We start from the raw sequence: 19,619 nt of genomic DNA on the forward strand, positions 1-19,619 counted from the left end.
GGAAGAACTCTCCTCTAACGGGAAGAAACCTCCAGCTGAATCAGAACCGGGCTCAGTACCAGCAGTCATCTGCCACGACCGACTGGAGCTGAGAGAAGACAGAGCAGAGACAACAACAGGTCAGCTGGTCAGGAGAACTTTCTACATTCATGGAAGTGGAACGTTAACAGGAGAGGGAGAACTGTTAGGTGATGGCAGCATCATGCCAGCCAGTGCCCTCCTGCAGGAAGGAACCACAGCCAATCAGAAAGCCAGACCAGGTGGAGCTCCTATGGAGAGAAAAACAGAAAACAAAAAGTTCACTGTTGAAATACATAATGAAGTAGAAAAAGAAAATGAGAACACAATTAAAATATCTACAACAAATAAAACAAACAACAAAATGAATTATGAAGTCTCTGTAAACAAAATTGACCTTCAGTTTTACTGGAGACTCATCCAGTTTTTGGTAGAAAAAAGAAAAGAAACCGAGCTTGTGTTAAATGTTTCAAGTTCTGTCATTTTCTTTCCATCCATTGGTTGCGGGGGCGACGACGGCCTTCTCCATCCAGGGGGGCGACGACGGCCTTCTCCATCCGACGGGGGCGACGACGGCCTTCTCCATCCGGCGGTGAAGGTCCAGGATGATCCAAGAGGATTCCTGAAGGACAACAGACCGGTGCAGATTTCCTGTCAAATCCTTTAACAACTCAGAATGTTCACAAACTCACTTCTAAGTGTGATGCCAATACCTGTTGCATTTCTTGAGGAAGACTGCAGAAGCCGATGTGGTAGGGTCACTGAGGTCATCCATCAGCAGGGGGAGAGGCAGGTGAAGAAGTAGGGCTGGGGGAAATGAGGAAAATTTAATATCACAATATATTTTTGCTTCATCACGATACACTATATACATCATGACATACTTAAATGAGCATCAAATGTTATTTTAAACTATAGCCCCCTTGCAGCATGATGTTACACAAGTTTCCACCCCCATTTCCCTGCTAGACTTAAATGCAGTCTCAATATATGAAATAAAATGGATCCAGTGTTTTGCTATGAATTGTCTACACGTTGATTAGATAACAAGGTCAGAAAAAAGCTTTATTCAAGAAAAACAATCATGAGGGAAAGCGAAGTAGGTCAGTTGCTTGCTTGACTTTGACAAAAGTAACTTATAGATGTGTTGAGGAATAAAGTGTGTTTTGGTTCAGCTTAAAAAGAAAAAAGCAACCTACACACAGACTGACAGATCATCAGTAAAGCAGGTGTTTAAATTAGCTAACAGCAGCGGTGGCTAATCTACCACAGTGATCACTTATCAATACTGGCAGAATACCCACCTATAACGAACTGAACGTTCTGCTCTATGCGAGGGTAATGTTTGAGTTTTTGGTGCTGAATCCTGATGCATAAAGTTGCATTGTTGTCAGTTGCTATGGCAACGAGTCGACGTGTAGCCTAAAGCTGACATGAGAGATAAAAAAAAGAATGAGTAGTTTTGAGTTATTTTCTCCATTGCACGGCACTAAATGAATCATACCTACGTCTCCAGGTTTCACTTTAAAGGACTAGTTCTATCGGCATGTGAATAAATTGTCTGATTAGGGAGGAAAATGCAATCTTTTGTGGCAATAGTTTTATAACATGCTTCACAAATTACCTCATTTTGTTCAAATGTCCTCCATATAAAATCTGAACTACTGCCAAACTATTGATCCAGCGTTGTTTCTCTTAGGAACTAGACTAGTTCATCTCATTCGTCTTCAGTTACCGTCTCATTCACAGCTTTCCTCAAACTGTCACTGCCACCATGTTAGTTTTCTCTGCATAACGTGATTGGCAGAAAATGTTCAGGTTGGGAGGGGCGACCGACTAGTGACGCATTTGTAGTCAAACCATACTGGAAGTGAATTTGATGGCAAAAGCTTATTATTTGAAAAACAATTTATTCACTATAGTTGCGATATAGCCATTTTAACTATCATGAATAGAAAATATCACAATACATCGAGTATGCTCGATACATCGCCCAGCCCTATGAGGAAGGCCTTTTCCGTCCGTCTATAGGGGGGCGACAAGGGGTGAAATCGGAGACAAAAACAAGATGAAGCAAAATAATTCCTAAAGGACAAGAAAGGTGCAGGTTTTACCTCAAACCCTTTAACTCAATGAAATCATCCCTCTTCAAAACCTCAGTTGTCAATATCACTTAAAAAGCAGCAAAATAACTGCAGCATTCGAGGAACACTGCTGAGAAGGTTTCAAGTCAAAATGGAGAGCTGGATCAGGAAGTGTCTGCCTTACCTGCTCACACGGGAACGCTTCCAGGGTTTCCTCCAGAAAACCTGCCGAGCGTGGTGGCAGGGTCACCGAGGTCATCCATCAGCAGCAGGGCGATGAAGGCCTTTCCATCCATCAGTGGGGGGTGATAAAGGATGAAATCAGATAAGAAGCTGACCCAGGTGGATTCCTGTAGCACAATAGGACAGGAAGGCAACAGGAAACGTTTAGGTTTCAGGTCAAACCCTTTAACAACTCAATGAAATTTTCCCTTTTCAAAAACTCATACTTGTAAAAATCTCTAACAGCAAAATACCTGCAGCATTTCTTGAATGCTGCAGGTAATTCAAGAAATGCTTGAACACAACACCGTTGTGTTCGCGGACGACACAACGGTGGTGGGCCTCATCAGAGACGACAACGACCTGGACTACAGAGAGGAGGTGGAGCAACTGGTGGACTGGTGCAGAGACAACAGCCTGATCCTGAACGTTGACAAGACGAAGGAGATGATCGTCGACTTCAGGAAGAACCGGCCCAGCCACGCTCCACTGCTCATCAACAGCTCGGCTGTGGAGGTGGTCAGCAGCACCAAATTCCTGGGGGTGCACATCACTAACCACCTCACCTGGACTGTGAACACCACGTCTCTGGCCAAGAGGGCACAGAAACGTTTGTATTTCCTGCGGAGGATGAGAAGAGCCCACCTGCCCCCGCCCATCCTCAAGACGTTCTACAGAAGCACCATAGAGAGCATTCTGACCAGCTGCCTCTCTGTGTGGTGTGGAGGCTGCAGCGCCTCCGACTGGAGGAACGTGAGGAGAGTGGTGCGGACAGCAGAAAGGATCATCGGGGCCCCCCTTCCCTCCATCCAGGACATTTCATCCCAGCGCTGCGTGTCCCGAGGCCGAAACATCATCAGTGACCCCTCACACCCCCACCATGGACTGCTCTCCCTGCTGCCCTCTGGAAAGAGGTTCTGCAGCATCCGGTGCAGGTCCACCTGGTTCCGAAACAGCTTTTTCCCACTTGCTATCAGACTGCTGAACTCTTAACTGGACTGCACTCAAAAACTGGTCTCCACTTTATACCTTGCACATGTACAGAGCTAAATAACTTCTATTTTACTGTCAGTCCTGCACTTTATATTCTATATTTAGATTTATATTCATATTTTATACTGCATTTTATTTTATTCTGGAGTAACCTCACAACATTGAAAGCTCAAAAACATTGTCCTGAGCCGTATGCAACGAAATTTCGTTCTGTATTCACCCTGTGCATGCAAAATGACAACAAAGTCAGTCTAAGTCTAATTACACTGACAAACCGATGGTGGGGTCACCGAGGTCATCCATCAGCAGCAGGGCGATGACGGCCTTTCCATCCGTCAGTGGGGTTGATTAAGGATGAAGTCAGATGAAAAGTTGACCCAGGTGGATTCCTGAACTACAATATTACAGGAAGACAACAGGTGTAGGTCAAACTCTATTAATATGGTATCCCAAAAATGCCATGTCAGCTGTTAGGGTCAATATTGAAATTTGTTTTATTTTTCAAAATGTCATTTTTAAAATAATCTTCATATTTAAAGTAATCCATTTATACCATGCATTATCATGTTTTGCATTATGATTTATATACATTTAAGAAATGCCATTACTAATAAGTGTCAAATTGATTTATTTTTTAAGAAATCAGCTTTCAAAAACCCCATATTTTTCTGCTCAAAAGTGTTCAAGGTACACCCACCCCCCAAAATCTCAAACACCGTTGGACATAACAGGCTGGAAGTCATTTTGCTCTTTTCTGGTAATACACCTAATAGAAAAATGCATTTAGAGTATTAAAAATCTAAAGAAAAAAAATTGACTGCCGGCACCTACTAACAGCAAAATACCTGCAGCATTTCTTGAGTTAGACTGCCGAACCGATGGTGGGGTCACCGAGGTCATCCTTCAGCAGCAGGGCGATGAAGGCCTTTCCATCCATCAGTGGGGGGCGATTGAGGATGAAGTCAGATGAAAAGTTGACCAAGGTGGATTCCTGAAGGACAATATTACATGAAGATAACGACAGAATGGGTGTAGGTTTCAGGTCAAACTCAAAGAAGTTTTCCCTCTTCAAAAACTCATACTGCAGGTATGAGCAGATTTTTGCTCATACCTGCAACATTTCTTGAGGAAGACTGCCGAACCGATGGTGGGGTCACCGAGGTCATCCTTCAGCAGCAGGGCGATGAAGGCCTTTCCAGCCGTCAGTGGGGGTTGATTAAGGATGAAGTCAGATGAAAAGTTGACCCAGGTGGATTCCTGAAGGACAATATTACAGGAAGACAACAGAAAGAGTTTAGGTTTCAGCTCAAACCCTTTAACAACTCAAAGAAATTTTCCCTTTTCAAAAACTCATACTTGTAAAAATCTTTAACAGCAAAATACCTGCAGCATTTCTTGAGTCTGACTGCCAAGCCGATGGTGGGGTCACCGAGGTCATCCTTCAGCAGCAGGGCGATGACGGCCTTTCCATCCGTCAGTGGGGGGTTGCTAAACGATGAAATCTGATGAAAAGTTGACCCATGCATCCTTACCATACTGAGGATGCATGAGAATAGAGAAGAAAAACTTCCCTTTAAAAGGAAGACTCAAAAAGAGGTCAACATTGCACCAATTATTTAAATTGGTTGAAAGTTGAGCTAAAGCAATGCCTCATATTGAGGATGCTTGTAGTGACAGTGGAGGAAAAACTTCCCTTTAACAGGAAGAAACCTCCAGCAGAACCAGAAGGTGGTTCTGTATGAAAGGCCATCTGTCACTACCCCCGGGGGATTTGAAAGGACAGAGGAAAAAATAGGACAGAAGAAAGAGAGAGTTTTCTACAGGAGAAAATGGATTTAGCTGCAGTAGAAGCTCCTTTTTGGTGACTTCATCTCTGAAAGAAACAACTTAATTGTGATTTTAAAGGCTTTAGAAAGGGAGGGAAAACAGTTAGGTGCAACAAAAGGTCAACCATTCATTAGACTAGGAGAGAAACTGGGTTTAAAACATACACTTAAAAAGCTCCCAGTGGCTCTAGAAGAAAAACATGGAGTTAATTTCAGCTGAAAACCTGTGAAAAGAGTTTGATTAGACAGTGTGAACATTACCTCTGTGACATCCGACCTGCAGCTCCAGTAGATCTCTCCGCTGAGCGTCGTCGTCCAGAAGAAATGAAATTCCAAAATGAAATCGCAAGAGGCCGCGCTTTGTTGTTTCGACGCAATAAAATCAGTTTTCACAGTTTTTGTGAAATTGTTTAACGTAAATTTGTTTGATTTATTGAATTATTAAAGTATGAACCCTGCCTTTGAAATATTTAAATAAAATTTGAAACTAAATATTTAGTAGGTACAACAAACAACAAAGGTATGCATGTAGAAATGTAAATGAAAGACCTTATTTTTACCCAGAGATATTTGATAATATTCACCAAAAAGATAATTACCTTAATGCACCTATGCTAATATGTCAACATAGCCACATTAAATATGTAGGTATGTTATCAAGGTTTATTTGCTATATTTATCATTTACTAGGGCAAATCACTTCCTGTAGCCTCTAAACTGTATTTGCCAAATCCTTGGCAGCCATCTTTCTTTCACATCACAACAGACTTTTAACCATGAACTTAAGATCCCAACAACTAATTGCACCTAAACCTGCACAGGTCAAAATGACCACAGCAGTTGTTTCAAAAACTGCAGTACAAAAACCAAAGCAGAAGGATTTAAACCAGCAGAATCCTTCTCAGCTCAGACTCTCAGCAGAGAATCAAACCAAACCAGCAGAGCGCGAGGCCTAGCGTAGGCCTTCAACCAGCAGCTCCTACCCTGAGACGTCTTCTGGACCCGCCATCGAAACCATCCATTGATGGATCGGGCGGATCCCCCAGGCAGCTAGAAGCGATCCTCAACTTGATTGTAGATCAACGTAGGTAATCCATTGTCGATATACTGCCAAGTCCAGACGCCATTTCTATATTTTCTGGACGCCAGCCAACAAACAATCCGCCGTTGAGACGCCATGGTCGGGTCGCTCCTCCTCTGCTGCTCTGTTTAAACACAGAAAACGGCTTCAATAACTTCGTCACCGTCGAAGCAAACAATTTCGAATAAGGTATCCTAAAAGTAACTTACCGAATAACAAACGCAGCGATTTCAATCATGGCGCTCCCGTGGCCTGGTGGCGTCCACGCTAGCAGGTGGACGCCAACCTTCTAGGCCCATTCGGCAAAGAGACCATTTCAGGTTCATCCACGAAAGTTCAGTTATTTAAGTTTGGCGTCCACTCGGATTCAGTCTTGGAAGATCAGAAAAGTCCATTTTTTAATCCGGGTTCCAGAACGGATGTGTATCAGCACGCTGCTTTCACGTCTCCTGCTCCCAGGTGCGAACCACGTCTTCATCAAGGGCTCACGTGGCGTCATTGAGCTATATAGCTTGGCGCATGCGCCTCACGTTCATGAAAAGCAAACATGGCGCCGTTCGGCGGGGTTGCCGGTTACAGTCCAAATTTCAACGTCTAGTAAAACTCATGTTAATAGTACTATATGTTTTATAGTCCATCCCTAATCTAGTTTTAGAATAAATTAGAGAAAAGTAATATTTTATATAATGTAGGACTGAAGAAAATATATTTTTTATGTTTTCAAAATGTAAATTTTTAAGAACAATATTAGTTTATCTTTAGAATAATTTAGAGAAACAATGACAATTGATTTACACACACATACACCCCCCCCCCCCCCCCCCCCCCCCCCCCCCCCCCCTCCACCCCATATATATATAGTATCTGGATTTTTTAAAATAAGGTTAAAAATGGGAAATGTGTTCCTCTGTTGTTTGCGATGTTACTCAGGTTAAAGTCTCCATCCATGTTGTTTTGCTCAGGCCACAGTTTGTTCTTCTGCTTTGCTTTGGCTGCATCCAACTGAATGGAGACTTACTGACACTATAACACTTTTTGTGTGAGATGTGGATTTTTTATGATTTGATTTGACTCCTCGTAATTATTTTTCATTATGGAAGTAACAAGCCATAAATGAAAATGTAAGGAGAAAAATACAGGTATTTCTCTTCAAATCTAGGGAGTAAAAGTAAAATAATCATCAGAAAAATAAATATTCAAATAAAGTACAGATACCTAAAAAATCTACTTAAGTACAGTAACAAAGTACTTTTACTTTTTTACTTTAAAACTCTACTTATTTGATGCTGGATCACTCAGAGAGATCTCTGTGGGTGACTAGTGCTCCCTCTAGTGGACTACAAGCAAAACTCATATCATCGACTTTGGTTTGACCTCCATTCATTTTATTAACCCTTGCGTTTAAGTTCTAAGAACATCTAGATTATACGTTTTAGATGCTTATTATTGAATATGTGGATTTATGGTTATTAAAATGTGCATTAAAGACAGCAACAGATAAGGAAATGTACAAATCAGATTTTTTTTAAAAAAACATTCAACAATAACTTAAAAGTTCCTCCTATTTATAAATGGAAACTACCACTTATTTATACCACTGTATAAACACGCCTGCATTATAACATCCATTAAAGTAATAGAACATTAAACATAACTTAACACATCCATATTTTTATTGTGATAAATTCAAAAACAAATGAGGTGTGAATTTAGCCGGACCTTTTCCAAAGGTCCTCCAAACCCAAAATCAATATAGTCGCTCCTCGCATTCGCAGCAGTTAGACATGGTGGAAACATGTTTATTTTACAAGATACATGTAAGACTGCCTCTAAAAGTAAAGCTTGAGATTATGTTTGTAACCAAACAATGTCTATGAGCATCACCATGTTGAGATTCTGACTCTTTAATTACAACGCTGCTAAGATCTCTGTTGGTTACATTGTCCTGCTCTGTTGCTGCTGACAGTTTTTAAAAAATGCAGTTTGGTTCTAGTAATGGATCATTTCCTTTCTGTTCATTTATGTATGTTAGATTTTGCATCATTTAATTCATTTCTCTGCACTCATTATTGCTCAAAAGGTATTTCCATCCCAGTGTAATTCCTTTGTGTTTGGTTTCTTAGGGTGCATTCACACCAGCCCAGTTTAGTCCACTTTAATCCAAATCCAGTTCGTTTGTTTGGGGAGATATGAATGAACTGTGGTCCACCTGAAAACCCAGGACTCTGTTCGGCTGAAGTGAACTCTGGTGCGGTTCAAATACGTTATGTAAACAACACCGCTCCAAAAGCAGAAAGTGGATTGTACCGCAGGGCATTCTGGGTAAATTTCACACACAAAAAAAACCCCCGGAAGAAATCGCTCTTATTCTTTTAAAAAAGACAAAAGAGAAATCCTACAACCGCTAAATTTGACGCCAGTCCATTTTTGTTAACATTTCGTGAAGATGCAAGTTTCTCATTGTCTTCCTCAGAGGTTTATGTATCACTTCCTTCTGTGGTTCTTGCTGCAGCTCCACCGCAGGCGAGGAGGGGAACTGTTTTTCAGGGTTTGGTTGGTTTGACACAATGCAGTGAGAAAGAGAACAGCAGAAGCTGAAAATGTAACAAAAGTTGTGATTTATCAGGCTAACAGGCGTGAAAACACTCTTACTTTATTCTTTTGTCAGGCCATTGATTTTCAGTTTCTCTTCAGTTTTACTTCAAGTTCAATTGTTGTGTTAATTAGTCTTGCTCCCTCATTTCTTCTCTTTCTGACTGTTGCTGCACTTCAAATGGTAAACATGACAAGAATAATAATGAAGCTGAATATGATACAGAGGAGACGGATGACAGAGCAGAGAAGACACCAGGTTGGATTCATCATTTCTTCTTGCTTCTGCATAGACAGATCCTCCAAAGCCCCAGTGTGAGGTGGTGATGTCTGTGCAGAGGAGGGTTGATGCCAAGTGGTTCTGGTAGAGGTTTGGGTTTTAGTTCTCCTCCTGCGCAAAAAAATACTAACTAAGCCCAGGTCACATCAGACTGGAGGGAAAAAATAATTAGCAGGGAACTGATGAGCATGTGGCTTCCTGTGTGTGTGTGTTTCTGTGTGCGTGTCTGAGAAGACACACTACCTGACCTCTCATGTTTCAGTCAGAGAAGCAAAGCTGAAGACGGCAGACGGACCCAGAGAGAGGAAGACGAGCTGGAAAACAGACCGATAGGTAACCGTCCTGCCGGGAATCGGATGTTTACCGGATTTAGTTTGGAAAAAGCAGAAGAAGGTAAGCTGGAGTCAAGTGTTTCAGATGGAAGTGAGGTGCGATATGAACCGTGTGTGTGTGTGTGTGTGTGTGTGTGTGTGTGTGTGTGTGTGTGTCTGTGGTGGAGCATGCAGAGCTGAGATTACACAGTGGGGTCAAACCTTGATCTGTTGGATGGGTTTTCGATGATTGTGGTTTCTAAAAACAGCTTCTCCACAGCTCCAAGTGACACTTTCATCCGGAAACCTTCTCTCCGATTTACATCTCGTCTTAATTCAAGTTTCTTGTTTTCCACATGAACTGATTGTTATGTTTACATTTTTTAAAGTGAAAATAGAAGCTCATCAATGGAGGTTTTGTTTTTAAACCGGTTCTGGATGAGCCGTGCTCCTAATAAATTCAATGACAAACTTCTCAAAATAAGAAGGAAAATGTAAGGAGTAGGGTTTTATTTTGCTCTTAAGTTGGTTCTGGGGCAAATTTAACTGCTACACAACACAAAAAATGTTTGTTTTACTTTAATGGATTCAAAACTGAAGGGGAAGTCAGTAAAGGAACCCAAGAAGCACAGCTATGTGCTTTCGTTGGCTTGCACGAGTTAAAGAGACACATTTTGTACTGTAGCAGTGAGAGGGACACCTGATGAAATCCAGTCAAACGAGAGCTACAGTAATTCAGGCATGAGGCGATAAAAACGTGGATCAGTGTCTCTCTGTGGCGTCTAGACATGACTGAAAGCAAGCGGACTGGACCGCAGCGTTGACAAGTGAGTCAACTTTTAGGCTGGGATCCATTTTTACACCAAAGTTAGTGGTGTTGGGTTTTTTATGCAGGACTAAATCCGAAGAAGAAAACTTCCCCCAGAAAACTTGCTAAGCCTGAAGGCAGCGGGTGTTTATCGTGTTTTTGAGTTAAAAAATGTTAAAAATTGACAGAAACTTTGAAAATACAAAATAAAAAACCCCCCAAAACCTAAAATAAATAAACAAACAATGCTTAGCCTGATGATTACTTTTACTTCATCATATTATTATTCAAGTCAAAGTAAAAAATAGACATCCAAGAAATTACTAAAGAGTGAAAAAGTCTTTGGTACGAAGTCCGCTGTCATACCAAGTAACTGATCACATTATTAATACTTGAATATTTGAAAATTACATCATCAGATGGACCAAAATATAAAGATAAGTGGAAATGTTGGTATTTTTAGGACCAAATTGACAATAATTTATAGAAGTAACAAAAAATAATACAATTAGGTTAAATAATTTTTTTCCAAATCAGTTTCTTTCATTAAAAAAATTATGAAACTTTAACAAAAACTGCAGGTGCATCTGTGTCTGGTGAATTTTTATTTAAAACATGTTTGTTTTTAAATCAGTGGGTAGAAAATCTAAAAATTTTAGTCAAGTAAGAGTAGAAATACTTCATAATAAAATTACTCAAGTAAAAGTACAATGTATTTGGTAAAACATCAAGTGCTGAGTAACTGATCAAATCATTTAATATTTAAAAATTACATATTAGACAGCCCAAAATATAAAGTTAAGTGGAAATGTTGTAATTTTTAGTACCAAAATTACAATTCATAACAAAAATAATTAAATTGGGCAAAAGATGATTATTTCTTTTTTTTTTCAAAATTTACAAATCAGAGTTTTGAACTTTAATAAAAACTACAGGTGTGTGTCTGTGTCTGGTGAATTAATGGTTAAAACGTGTTTATTTTTCATTCAGTGGGTAGAAAATCCAGATATTTTACTCACGTAAGAGTATAGATATTTTATAATAAAATTACTCAAGTAAAAATAAAAAGTACAGCATAGTAAAAATACTCCTAAAAGTACACAAAAAGTTATGCTAGTAAATGTACCTAGTTACTGCCCTAGAACTGAGCCCTGAGGTTCTCCTAGGGGTGAAGAAACCGGACCTGGAAGCTGATGGGAGAAGAGAAACTGTGTTTTTCTGCTGTTTGCTGGTCAGAGCAGCAGTTTGGATCCCATCAGCAGCGCCGGAGCTCAGATGGTTCTGGGTCCGACGTGTGAAGCAACATCAGCAGGACGATCCCGTGACTGTAAACCTAAGACCGCAGCAGAGATCTACGCTCTGCCACATTATCCATCACTAAATATGACTCAGACTTTTAATAGTTTAAGGAGCCACTTGTTGATGATGATGAAGATGATGAGCTTCAGGTTCAGTTTTGTGCAGCACGGTCCAGTCTGGGGTTAGCATAAACTAGCAGATGGTATTTATAGATCAGTCTGTGTTCAACCTACCGATAAGAGATCAGATATTAACAACTGCTGCCACCAACAACTGCTGGGGTTTAAATTAGCTCAGTGAGGCTGTGGCCCGGCTAACCGCTAACTGAACAGGGTCACGCTGAAAGGTCAACCATCTGCCACAGGAAGCAGCAGTTAGCCGGTCAGATTAGCACGGCAGGCTTTGCATTAGTACGGTATGTAAGCTAGGAGATGAGCTCGCGTTTTCTTTCTCGGCAAACTTTCAATCTGGGCAAATTATCGCGCAGGTCAGGTTCCTGAAGCTGCATCACACAGGTGAGCCCCGCGGGAGAGAGGGGTCAGCAGGTTGAGTCTCCAGCTGCACTGCAAAACATTAAATATTACCAAGTCATTTTAGTCCAGCTTCTAGTGCAAATATCTCAGTACAAATGAAATCAGGCAAAGCGACTTAAAACTAACTTTTCAGTAAGAAATAGAAGCTTGTTTTATGTAAATAACTCCTTAATATTGATTAAAAAGCTCAAGTTCCATTGGCAGATGAATTAATTTATAACATGGTAAAAATGTCTTGTTACAAGTGAAATAATCTGCCAATGGAACAAGAACATTTTCATCAATATTAAGGAATTATTTATTTTAAAAATGCTTCTACATCTTTCTAAGAAGTTAGTTTTGTCCTATTTTAAATGTACTAACATACATGGATTAGAAACTGAAGCAAAAATACTTGGTAAGGTTTTGTGTTTTTGCAGTGTAATTAAATTTACAACAGATCTCATCTCAAGGTGTTTTGCAAGAGAAAAATAGCAGATTTATTAAATTAAACCACATAATTTAAACTCAGTTGCATACACAATTATCCTGATAACAAAATTGGTCTCTGAAGTTATTATGATATTTTGAGACCATTTTCAAGAACTATAAAACAGTAATAGAATAAAACCACAAGCACATCCTCTCAAAGATCAATAAACTTTAATTTCTAATAAACATTTAACACTGGAACCAGAACACTTTTAAAATATCCACAATAAATAAACAAAACAACCGAAACAACAAGTAAAATGGACACTTAGGTGTCTGTAAGGAAAATTGTCCATCAAAAGAAGGAATACACAAAGAAAAAAACAGAAAATATTGCCAAATATTTTTGGTCTAGTTTCTAGGGTAAATATTTTAGTAAATTTAAAATCAGACAAAACAAGCTTACAAGTAACTTTTCAGTAAGATATAGCAGCTTGTTTTAGGTAAATTATTCCTTAATATTTCTGAAAAACTGCCAGTTCTATTGGCAGATTATTTCACTTATGAGAAAAATGTTTTGTTAAAAGTGAATTAATCTGCCAGTGGACCTAGTACTTTACAAAAATAAATACTAAGGAATTATTGGCTTTAAACAAGTACATTTTTGTTGAAAGTTACTTTTAAATTAGTTTTGTCTCATTTTAAGTGCTCTAAAAATATTTGCACTAGAAGTAAACCAAAATACTTGGTAAGATTTTGTGATTTTGCTGTGTAGCTGTAACCATAGCAACAGACTGAAGCCGTTACTCATCCAGTTTTTGGCAGAAAGAAAAACACCAAAAAAAATCAATCATGCAAAAGAAAATGATCAAGCTTGTTTAAATTGATTATGCGATTAATTTATTGAAGGTTTAGTTGAATACATTCTGATTTAAAACAAAGCAGTCGACCTCAGGTAATATTAATATTTATAGTGAGTAGGGTTGGGTGTATAAAATGAATCTAATGCAATACAATCAATCAGGTTGATGCTCTGAGACTAAATAACACAAATTGTTCAATTTCACCAAAACATTTGGATCTTCATCAGTGAAACAACGAGCCTCTGCAAAATATGTGGAGAAAAATAAACAGAAGAGAAAAACTAACCAGTGAGGCCAGCTGGAAAAAATGGCTTCAATCTGCAAGAAAACATAAAGATTTTAAAAACTGCAGAGTGACGGTCTGACGAGTCCAGATTTACCTTCTTCCTGAGTGATCGGCGCTTCAGGGGAAGAAGGGAGGCAGATGAAGTGATGCCGCCATCAGGCCTGCTGTCCACTGCAGTTGATCAGGTCAAAGTTCATCTGCACTATGAGGTCAGCAGCACTACTTCAACATAGTTTTACTCAAGTAAAAGTAAAAACTAACGTCCAAGAAATTACTGGTAAAAAGATACTCAAGTACAGAGTAACTGATCAAATTATCAATCATTTCAGCAAACGGGCCAAAATATAAAGTTCAGTGGAAGTTTTGGTATTTTAAAGACAAAAATGACAATAATTCATATAAGCAACAAAAAATTATAAAAACATTTTTCCCAAATCAGTTTATTTCAATAAAAAACTTGTGAAACTTTAACAGAAACTGCAGGTGTGTGTCTGAGTCTGGGGAGGTTTTGGTTAAAACGTGTTTGTTTTTCATTCAGTGGGTAGAAAATCCAGAAATTTTACTCCAGTAAAAGTGGAGATAGAGAAGATTAGAGATGCAATTGGTAAAAAACACTTATAAAATACATCATTCCCCAAAATGAAAAGGAAAGTGATGTTCTGACACAGAGAACCAAAACTAGTAGCTTTTAAAAAGAACCTCATTCTGAAGAACCCAAATCTGCATGGCTTTAAACCCACAGGTCACAGCGAAGTGTTTCTTCAGGATCAATATTTCCTCCACATTAAGTCAAAAAATCGCTTCATGTTTATTTTCATATTGTAGCAGCAGTTCTCTCCTCGACCACTAGGCGTCACTACTGAGAGGAGTAGCACTCCTCCTCCACAGCAGGAATAGCAGCAGAATAAGAAAGCTACGGTCAGAAACGTCATCTTTTACCTGAAATAAAAAAGGCTTTTTTCAGTTGTGTAGTAACTAGTTACATTTACTTGAGTAATTTTGGGGGGGGAAATCTACGCTGCACTTTTAACTCTGACTTAAGTAATTTTATTGTGAAGTATTGCTTCTTCACAATTTATTGAAGTAAAATGTCCAACAAAAAACTGTTAGTTTCATGAATTTTCTAGAAAAAACTGGAAATGTAAAATTTTCATAAGTGGAAAATTTTCCACTTTTGAAAGTTTTCTAAGTTTCAAAAGTAAAAAAAAAAATCTAGACAATTTCTAAGATTAATCTAGATATTTCTGAACTGTTTTCTCACAAACTTTTGAGTTTTCTGGCAGATATGACCTTTTTTCTGTCTATGACCCGACACAGTCATACAGCTGCACGATTCTTTCAATATATAGTTTATAAATATCATATTGAAAGAAATTGATTTGAAAAAATATATATTTTTGCCAGATTTTTTGTTTTGTAATTATGTTATTTATATGAATTATTTTCATTTTAGTCCTTAAAATACCAACATTTCCACTGCACCGAAACATTTTTATATTTAAGTCAGTTCTCGGATGGCAACTTTTTACCTTTACCTGAGTAAATTTATGTTTAAGTCGTGCTGCTCCTCTTCCAATCTACAAACAGCTTGAAAAAGTAAATAGTCTAAAATAAATCCAGAAACAAATCAATGAGTGACTGAATTAACACAAGAAATAAACTAAGATGGCAAGAAATAAGTGAATAAACAGTAAATAAATGATCAAAACAAACATTGATTAAACTAAGATTGTATCAGTTTCTATAATTGCTTCTCCACATGTCAACTTTTTAAGTTGCATTTTCTGTCAAATATAATATTTGAGAACTTCTCTATAAAACAAAATCTGTGAATGGATTCATTTCCTGAATATTGCTGCTGACTCAGTTATTGTTACTTAATTTCTGTCTTCTTAATATTGAGTTTTAGCCTCACTTTAGAGACAAATAACCCGCTACTTTATCATCCGTCTTGATGATCCCGTAATGTTTGTAAACTTTTATTTTAACTGAACGTCACATTTCTAACTTCCTCAAAGCGATTTGTGCGTTCAGATAAAATGACCAATGTTTTCTGATTTTATCTTCTTCCTGACCCGATCAGAGTTTGAGTGGTTTATTTCTGGCTCAAACCATAAAACTGAGAGATTTATGAATTTTTTCAAGCATTTTGCTTCAGAAACAAAACCGAACTGGAGTCTCCGACACACGTGTGACGGCAGCACATATGCTTTAGGAGTTAGAAGTTTCTTGGCATCTGAATTGCAATGCGATCCTTTTGCGAGTCTGCGTTGGTGTGTGTGTGTGTGTGTGTGTGTGTGTGTGTGTGTGTGTGTGTGTGTGTGTCGCTGTTTGGCAGCGGCTCCACTCTGTGGCTCGTTTCTGTCCGCAGAGATTTCCGAGGGAAACTGGAGAAACGGGCGTGGACTGTCACAGAGTTTGTCTCTCGCAACGACTCAATCAGAGGCGAATGCAGCAAAATCCAACACCAGCATTCAGGGCCGCCGCGCTCCAGAGAACACAACCCGGCTGCAGCATGCGTCTGTTCGCAGTCCATGCAGCTGTTTGATGCATGTGGTGCTGGATCAGTTCGGCACGAATACTTAGCTTGTTATTTGGTGGATGTCAGCAGGCGCCTGCAGCCATTAGGCGTAAACTGAAGGGAGGGAAGGAGTTGTCTGTGGTTTTATCCTGACCTCATCAAGCTGAAGGTGAAACTGCTGCCGGAATCATTGACTCTGATCAACAGACTCAGGTCTTCAGTGGGATTAAAGTTGCTTTTTGGGTGAAAATGCATTTAATTGTCAAAAAGTATATGAAAAAACACTAAGTCCCAGAATTTATTGCAAAAACGATAATATTGTTTTGAGACATTTTCAAGTCATATAATGCAGAAACACATTCTGAAAGATCAACAAACTTTACATTCTAAAATGTAAAATATTCTAAATAAATAAACAAAAAAATTTATTATAAATTCTCTGCAAGCAAATCGACCTTCACAAAAGGGGCTAGTTGAAACCAAAACACCAGGCTGAAAACTGCAGTCATCCAGTTTTTGGTAGAAAGGCAAATAGAAATGAGAAAAACAATCATGCAAATGCAAATTATTGAGTTCATCTTTATTTATTATGCAATTAATTGACTTATTGCAACATGCCTAGTAGGTCCTAGTGCAAGAAGGAACTGCTATATTTATGTACTTATATTTTGTATGTATTTATTTGAGTTGCTATGTTTTTTGTGTGCTTTCTTGCACAATAACAATAAAGGAATCCTGATTGTAGTAAGATATTCGCACTAGAAATGAGACAATAATACTTGGTGAAATTTACCCGAAATGTTCACCGGTCCTCTGCTCTTCTACCTTTACTCTGATTTAGAGGATTTGTTAAATTGTTGGGAAAATCTGCTCTGCGCTACCATTTAAAAAATAGTGTAAAAACCTTGACAGACTAAATCCTATGAAGCAAAAACAAGTCAATGTTTTGTTCCAGATGTGCTGATTGAGGAGCGTTTACCTTTGACTTCCTGTCCCAGACATCCAGACATCGGCCCGTTTCAGACTCGTCTCATCATGTAGATCTTTGAACGACTTGCTCTCCACTTCCTCACACCTCAGCTCCGTCGTCCACGCAGCCGTCCCGGTTTTACAAAGTGAGGTGGTGAGAGTTTGGTTCCAGGTTCTCCAGTTGCCGGCATCTGAATGAAGGCCTGAGCATCAGCAGCATTGGAGCTGTGCGGGAAGCTGCTGCTGGTGTTACGCCCGCCTGCGGGGTCTAATGTCGTCTTCAAAAACCAGATGGAGACTTTGGGATCCATTTTTATATTAATGACTATTACATGGATTTATGTACTCGACATCTTGTGAAACATTCTGATGGTCCAATGAATGAGTTCTTCATGCTGCTGTGGAAGCATAAACAAAGTCGTTAAACTGAGTAGAGTTGATAAATTGTCTCCAAGCAGACATGTCATTAAGATATTAGCTGCAGGGAAACGTTAAAAGTTTTCCCAGTCGGCTCTCTGGTGAGGCGTTCACTGTCACAGACAGTGAAAAGGGTGAAAGACCAGAACCTTGAGGTACTCCAGAACCGATATGTCTGAAGTCCAATGCATGTTTAAAGTATTTTAGAGAGAAAGTCTAGGATCCAGCAAGATCAGCTGAACAGTTATTAACATTCTGTTTAAATAGAAAACAGATGGAAAGCAGACAAAATATAAGTCTAAATATGTTTTTAACTCATTTCCTTCATGAAACTTTACTGCTATATTTTATCCGCTAAGATTGAAACTAAAGACTTTTCCAAAAAACTAATTTAAATCTCTGTGCAATCGATCTCATTCCAAACATCTTTGCAATAAAAAGCAGATAAACACAAAAACAAAAGTTAAAATGTTCCAGTTCCAGCGTTGTGTGCAGAGATGAGATGATCCTGATTCCAAGAAAAAAATGAAAAACACAACAGCTGTCAAAATGTTTAAACTAATTACACTGAGATTACGCTAACAAAAAGTATCGCTAGGGTTGTTTGCTCATGTGCACTGCAAAAACAGAAAATCTTACCAAGTATTTTTGGTCTAATTTCTAGTGCAAATGTCTTAGTACAATTGAAATAAGACAAAACAAACTTACCAGTAACTTTTCAGGAAGATATAATCAATAATTCCTTAATTTTGACTAAACATTACAAGGTCCACCAGCAGATTATAAGGAAAAATGTCTTGTTATAAGTGCCATTCCTCAATATTGAAGAAAAGAATCATCAATATTGAGGAATTATTAACTTAAAACAAGCTCCTATATGTTGCTGAAAAGTTACTTGTTAGTTAGTTTTGTCTTACTTCAAGTGTACTGAGAAATTTGCACTAGAAACTGGACCAAAAATACTTGGTAAGATTTTGTGTTTTTGCAGTGCTCAGGAAATATCAACAATTCGATTGTTTCTGTTTTCTCTGCAGAGAAACTTCAATGAAAAAGATCTAAAAAGCCTCCAGTGTTTGTTTTTCCAGTACAGGGATCATTTGGTTTTCAGGTGTTTTGGTTTTTCTACAGCAATAAGACCGATTCTTCATCAGCTTTCATGGCTGCTGCAGTCGGAACAGGACTGAATGTTTTCAGTCCTGCAGTGGACTGAACTGTTCCTACAGCATGTTGTTTGGAGGTAAAAATCCAGTGAATTGTTAAAGATATTTGGCTTTTTTGCAGTTTGGAGAACTCATCTTGAATTAGACTGTTGTTTGTTTTGTCTCCACTTTCCCTCTGAGGCTGGGTCAGTTAAGGACACTTGAATTTTTACAAATCTTTTTTTCTTTTGTTATCCAGATGTTTCAACTGAAGCTGCTGGACTTTTGAAAAAAGACAGACTGTTGCTTTGAAGCAGCTTCATTAGTGCAGTGAACAAAGATTTGTTGCATTTAAGTTGTTGCTGTTTTGGAGAAGCTTTTTGGTCATTCTTTTGTTTCTTTTTTTTATTCAAACAGAACCCACTGTTCATGATGCTAATTTTTATTTTCCCACTCTGATTCGGTGACGGCTGCATGCTGGGGAGGCGCTGCAGCCTTGCAGCATGAAGGTCAGGGGTTTAAATCCCAACCTTTCTGCATGGATATTGCATTCATGGGTTCTCTCTGGTTACTCAGTTTTTGTTGAAAAGTCCACAATAGTTGGGTTAGTTGGTGCTAAAGTTTGAGTGTGTGTGTGTATTACATTTTCTTTTTTAGATAAAAGACCACATACTAGAAAACACAGAAAGTCAACAACAAAGAAGTCTTAGGGCCATTGGTAATAGAAACAAATGAGTAAATTTCTGCTAAAATAATTAGCAGAAAAAACAAGAAAATTTCTGAGGTCCAAAATATAAAAAATTTATAATAAAAATCTATATTTTGATTAATTCCAGAAATTTCCTTGATAAATTAAGGAAATTTCTCAGCTAAAAATGTTAAATATTTGCAAGAAAAAGACTGAAAATTTTTTAGCTTAACTTGAGAAATGTTCTGGAAAAAATTATAAATTTATTTGCTTGAAAA

General features: G+C 38.5%; 1 protein-coding gene and 1 long non-coding RNA gene across 2 annotated transcripts in view; one reads left to right on the plus strand and one right to left on the minus strand.

The window, feature by feature from the left end:
- Positions 1–4,436: 4,436 nt before the first annotated feature.
- Positions 4,437–6,694, minus strand: LOC114160181 (uncharacterized). Its single transcript, XR_003598736.1, has 3 exons — positions 6,434–6,694; positions 4,701–6,348; positions 4,437–4,574 (listed from the first exon to the last, which is right to left on the minus strand). It is a non-coding gene; the product is annotated as an uncharacterized LOC114160181 (long non-coding RNA).
- Positions 6,695–9,351: 2,657 nt separating this feature from the next.
- LOC114159492 (sodium channel protein type 4 subunit alpha B-like) overlaps positions 9,352–19,619 on the plus strand; it is a 32,731-nt gene continuing 22,463 nt past the window's right edge. Inside the window, exon 1 of the mRNA XM_028041456.1 lies at positions 9,352–9,489. The gene's annotated coding sequence lies outside the window, so the exon portion shown is untranslated. The remainder of the gene's footprint in view (positions 9,490–19,619) is intronic.

Source organism: Xiphophorus couchianus, chromosome 16 (assembly GCF_001444195.1).
Source record: "Xiphophorus couchianus chromosome 16, X_couchianus-1.0, whole genome shotgun sequence".
In the NCBI taxonomy this organism is placed as follows: Eukaryota; Metazoa; Chordata; class Actinopteri; order Cyprinodontiformes; family Poeciliidae; genus Xiphophorus; species Xiphophorus couchianus.